Source organism: Sus scrofa, chromosome 5, assembly GCF_000003025.6.
Source record: "Sus scrofa isolate TJ Tabasco breed Duroc chromosome 5, Sscrofa11.1, whole genome shotgun sequence".
In the NCBI taxonomy this organism is placed as follows: Eukaryota; Metazoa; Chordata; class Mammalia; order Artiodactyla; family Suidae; genus Sus; species Sus scrofa.
Genome location: NC_010447.5, coordinates 23,531,662 through 23,537,661, shown reverse-complemented (window position 1 = coordinate 23,537,661; position 6,000 = coordinate 23,531,662). Strand labels below are relative to the sequence as shown.

The window sequence follows — 6,000 nt, the reverse complement described above, 5'->3', positions numbered from 1 at the left end:
CCCACCCCACACTTCCTTCAGCACAGCAGAGACCCTGTCTCAGAGCAAGAGAACAAAGGAAGGTAAGGGGAGGGTACAATTGCAAACACCCATTACTTTATATAATTTTTCCTGACAGAGCAGTAAATCTCCAATGCATTTGCAAGTAATGAATCAGAACTAGTTCTTTCATTTCTCAGATACAAAAAAAAGTCAGAAAAATAGATAAACATACTCATCCCAGATGTCACAGAAATATAAAAAAAAAAAATGTTTTATTTGTTCATTTACTGAACTGCTGTTGAGATTTTTATTTTTCTAGATGACACACCAGGTATTGGGGACCAAAAAATGATACACATTTATTCTTTATTGGATTATTTTTAAAGTAATAGAAATCTTACAGTTGGGAATGGTTTTGAGACAGAAAAAAAAAAAAAAAAGAGAAAGTTGATGCCCAGCATTATTCGTGCCTGAGATGGAAACCAGATTTGTTATAGCTCACTTTCAATTATTCCAGTAGCTGACTGGGCAATTTCTGAATTAACCAGAATTTCGTCTTCTCTTTATGATTCCTCCTTTGGGGCTCTTGGCCATTGTGCTGCAGGTCAGGACTTTTGTGGGAAGGTGAACAGGGAGTAGAGAAGCCATCAGTCCATTCTGCTTGCCTGCTACTTGCTAAAAATCTTAGTGACGTTGAAAAAAATATATTAAAATTAGATGTATAGATTGGGGGGGGCATTTCAATTACCTCTGCTATTCTTGTCCCTCATTATTTTTCATATTCAAGGATAGGTTTCCTATTCAGACATGCAATTTAATCATCCAAATTCATTATCCAGGCTGAACTAAAGGGAAAAATTTATAGTAATAATACAAGTTAATATTTAGTGTCATAAGGGAATAAGGTTCAATTTCTATTTTTGAAAGAATTAAGATGACCTGTTCTACCTAGTAATTCAAGACTCTCTCTCAAGATGTTTACTTCTTGAGGTGAGATGCAAAACCTTCACCATTCCTTCCAAAATATGTAGCTAGAATTTTTAAAATACTTACCAAATCTTAGATGTCTGTGTTATTCAAGCACAAAACAATATACTCATAGTAATGAAATACAAAGAAATGAAAGTTTGAGAACTCAATTTAGAAAATGTGAGATGGAGACTAGATTAAAAATGATGGCTCAGATCTGATCTCTGGTCCGGGAACTCAGGCCAAGACAGCCAAAAAAAAAAAGAACTTTCTTATAAGTACTCTGCACCACTGGAGCTCCACTAAAAAATACTTTCCTGTTAAAAAAATGCTAACCATCACCTCAAATATCAGTAAGTCATAATCTTTTTGCTGGTGAAGGACCTGAATATATCAAGAATTACCAAAATGTGACACAGAGACATGATGTGAGCAAACACTGTTGGAAAAATGGCACTGGGAGACTTGCTTGACCCAAGATTGCCACAAACCATCAATTTGTTTGAAGGAAAAAAAAAAAGTCAATATCTGCAAAGTGCAAAAAAGAAGCTATGCCTATAATACTGTCATGAGGCCATTGTAAGGATTCGATCACAATGCATTTAAATTATGTTGCCTGGAACATTATAAACTCCTTAATAAATGTTAACTTTTACTGTTCCTCTCCCTGGGGAGGTTGGAGAAACCATCAAAGAAGGGCTCTCTGAGCTGTTTCAAGACACCTCTATCTTCTGCTCCACAGACTACTTGCCACATGTCACATTCCTAAGAAAACAGTTAAGGTATAATAGATTCCCTTGGTAGATAGTATGGCTGACATTCCGTCAGAATCTTCAGGCAAAGTGACATGAAGAGCTCTTTTGATAAGTTGTAAAATATTAGAAATGTTCATGGAGGGTGACACTGAAAAACAGGAAAGTAGGGAGAATGTGAAAGAGTATAAGATGAGAACAAAGACCCCTGGTAGAGCAAGGCATGAGGTCTGGTGATGGGAAACCCAGCCAGCATCTCACCTCGGAGACCCAGCTTTGGCCCTCCTGGAATGAAGTTGCTAATGGCTCATCTTCCTAAAGAGAACCTTTTCTTTTTAGTTGCCCAACATTTAAAGGGATCAATCTGTTTGAAAAACTGAATAAGGCCAAGTTACATTTCAAACTTTTTGCTTGGCCCTATCTTCTACACTTTGCTTCATTCAACTCCATAAAATATTCTCCCTCCATGAATAATTTTCAGGGGCTCCAGTCTGCCCTATAAATCTCTGGCTTTTGTCTGCTCTTCAGTCACCTGCTTTGTTATGGATCCAATTTTGTGGCTCACAAACAAAATCTCCTCAGAAATGTCCTGTGAAGCAGCCTCCACAGGGCTGCCTGGGACTTGAGAGCTTTCATTTCCTCCCCCGTGGAGAGCAGCAACGATCCAGCAAGGAGACCAGAAATGAAGGGAGATGGGAGGATGTTGCATTTAGTTGTCAGAGCTTATATTTTGCAGTTTGTCCTTTGGCTACGGTGATTCCTTAGCTCTTTTCTGAAGTTCTGAAATAAATTTTGACCTCATATCTTAATTGGCAAATCAACATAAATTTACTAGAAAATAAGGCATGTTCTAAGGGGCAGTTTGAATTTTTGCTTTATTCATGATACTCATTTGTATTATTTAAGGTGATTCAATTCAACTGTGGTTGTGTAAATAGATGGAATCATTTCCAGAAAAGTAATGATAACAAATCAATGTCTTATTCCAGAATTATAAAAGCATAAGCCTCTTTTTAAAAAACTAGAGTTGCATGTCAGGAAATCTAAACAAATGTGTAGTTAAGAATGATTGTTATACCTTGGGGACTCTGTTTCTACAAGACAGATTAGCAAGATATGCACCTAATTATGCACGGAAGTCATTTGTTTTTCCATGAATCCACCACAGCACAAGTTCTGGGGTTGCAATTCATAAAGAGAACAAATGTGAAGACTGAGAGCTGTTATGACATTAATCTTCATGAATATGGAAAGAAATGAATTATTATCTTTCTCTTTATGAGGTGAAGAGAACTGTTGCAACAAATTTGAATCTTGGTATATATTGGAATGTGAGCACTGAAGGGCCTTAGAGAGTTAGTCTAAGCCTTCTATTTGCAGGAGACGCAACCACTTTTACATGGTGAGTTAATGGCAAAGTTGGTAGAGACATCTCTTGACTGACTCAAAAGAGGAGCAAATTTTCTCCTAATTCCAGTGTTTCTAATCAATCAAGAGGTCTCTTTAATGTACTTCATACTGGATCTTAAACTACATACAGACAGTCAATTTTTGACTCTCTATTGTGAGCTAACCCACTTTTTGGTATTTACTTTCTTGTCTACATTTATGCTATACAAATTCCACTGTCAATAAGTTCTCAGCTCTGTTAACAATGTCAAAAATCATAAATCTGAGCCTTTTTGTACAGGTGTTCAGCACCGTGACTAATAAGGTAAGCTTCCAAGCTGCTCAGCTTTAGCTGTTCCCTCACACAATTTAAAACTTCCACTGAAAATACATTGACATTCCATTAAGCGTAAAAAAAAAAAAAATGCAATTTCTGAGGTGTTGTTAGGGCCCTCTTTGGAAAAGCAAGATTCCTTTAAAAAAAACTTTAAAAATATTTTTAAAAAGCAAAACAAGTAGGCGTTCACACTGTGGTTTGAAAGGTTAAGAATCTGACTGCAGGGGTTGGGGTGGCTGAGGAGGCACAGGTTCAATCTCCAGCCTGGTACACAGTGAGTTAAAGGACCCAGCATTGCTGCAGCTGTGGCTCCAATTCAATGCCTGGCCCAGGAACTTTCATATGCCACGGATTCAGCCATTAAAAAAAAGAAAAAACACACAAGCAATCACTTCAAAATAACTTAGAGTCCTCTATCACTGAACTATTACTAATTATTGATATGCATTCTATTAATTTCTATCAGCTATATTAACTTGTTCAAAGGATATACTAGCAGAAAGGCGTTTGGAAACTAGACTAGAAATCAAAAGACTTGAATTTTAAACATTTTTTCCTTGCTAGGCAAGACAATGAAGGGAGATGGATATAATGATGAGAAACTAGCTTGGTTCCCAAGTCTGACTTTACCACCTACTGCTTGTGTGAGCTTGAACACATGTTTTAAACTCCCAGACCTCAGTTTCTTCCTCATTAGTAAAAATAAGTATAATTCCTACATCAAGGGTAGATGTAAGAAACTGGATAAAATATATGAAGAAAGTCAGGCTAATAACAGGGGTTCAGGGAATGCTAGCTAGTTTATTATCTCCTTGCACATACCTACCAATACCCTCCTTAATCTCTCATCCTCAATTCCTAATCTGGACAACCTACATAACAAAAGAACCCGAAGGATTGATTTTAGGATGATGCACCAAAAATGTGTGGAGCATCTAACTCACTGCAAAAAAAAATCCTTCCAGAGGCAAAATGATTACTAAAAGAAATTACGTAACAAAAAGATCTCTCCTAAGACAAGACACAAGAGGCACAAATAGAATTAACTATGACTGGAGAGTGAGAAAAACTGATTGAGGAGTTCCCATCGTGGCGCAGTGGTTAACGAATCCGACTAGGAACCATGAGGTTGCGGGTTCGGTCCCTGCCCTTGCTCAGTGGGTTAACGATCCGGCGTTGCCGTGAGCTGTGGTGTAGGTTGCAGACGCGGCTCGGATCCCGCGTTGCTGTGGCTGTGGCGTAGGCCGGTGGCTACAGCTCCGATTAGACCCCTAGCCTGGGAACCTCCATATGCCGTGGGAGCGGCCCAAGAAATAGCAACAACAGCAGCAACAACAACAAAAGCCAAAAAAAAAAGAAAAAAAAAAAGAAAAACTGATTGATGGGAGAGTCTTCTGACTGAAGCAACAGACTGACCAAAGGTACCTTGAATTGAAGTAAGCAAGGTAGAGGATAGGACAAGTAGAGGCTATGACTGCTAGGTATGAGCAGATAAATGGGGGCATGCGGCCAGATGGCAGGAAACCACGCATCATGCAAACAGCAGGGTCCTCGAGCAGACAAAGAAAAGCGGGAACCTCCAAACTGACAGGAAACCACACATTCTAGGGTGGTAAGTGCTGTGGAGGCAAAGAAAGGTGGAAAAGGGCATGAATCTCCAGCATCCAAATGTAACCTTAGCTCATTATGCCCTCATTACAATAAAATTATAACAAAATTACTCATGCACATAAGAAGTATCCATCATGCACTGACACCATGACACTTCCAATCAAAACTAAATAAGGACAAAAATCCTTCCTCCCTTCGGGAAGGTGGAGCTGGAATGAAAATTAGGGAATATAACCTCCAAGCCCCTCCTTCCCAGTGAATATTCTGCCTGTGCAACTGGATGTCCATTATAATGAGTGTGCCAAAGAAACAGGGCAGCTGCTCGTCTCCCTGCCCACCTCTCTTTAAGGGGTGTATTCCTCACTTAAATGAATCCTCACTTTACTTTCTCAATTTGTGTCTCATTTCTGAATTCCTTCGGCAACAAGGCAAGAATCTTCCCTTAGGGAATAGGAGGAAGGGTGACGATGGGTTTAATTTTGGATAGTAACTGACTTTTAGACATACTATGGTCTGAATGTGTGTGCCCCCCTAAAATGCGTATGTTCAAATCTTAATTCCCAAGTTGGTGGCATTAGGAAGGGAAGCATTTGAGAGGTGATTAAGCATTTGAAGGCTCTGGCCTCATGATGGAATTAGTGCTCTTGTAAATAAAAAAATCCTCACAGATCTCCCTAGGCCCTTCTGCCATGTGACAACATAGCAGGGAGGAAAAAAAAAAAAAAAAAAAAACACGAAAAAAGAACCAGGAAGTGGGTTCTTACCAGCACCCGATGATGCTGGCACTCTGATTTTGGAATTCCAGCCTCCAGACTGTGAGCAATAAATTTTTCCTACTGTTTATAACCCCCCCAGTCTATGGTATTTTGTTATAGGTGCCCAAACAGATTAAGACAGACATACTGGGTTTAGGCTTTTATGATTCTCTAATCGTACCCCTAAAAAGACAGTGGTTTCTAA

At 38.9% G+C, this 6,000-nt stretch overlaps 1 long non-coding RNA gene across 1 annotated transcript in view; it reads right to left on the bottom strand.

The window, feature by feature from the left end:
• LOC110260854 overlaps positions 291-6,000 on the bottom strand; it is a 102,271-nt gene continuing 96,561 nt past the window's right edge. Inside the window, exon 5 of the long non-coding RNA XR_002344374.1 lies at positions 291-665. This is a non-coding gene — a long non-coding RNA (uncharacterized LOC110260854). The remainder of the gene's footprint in view (positions 666-6,000) is intronic.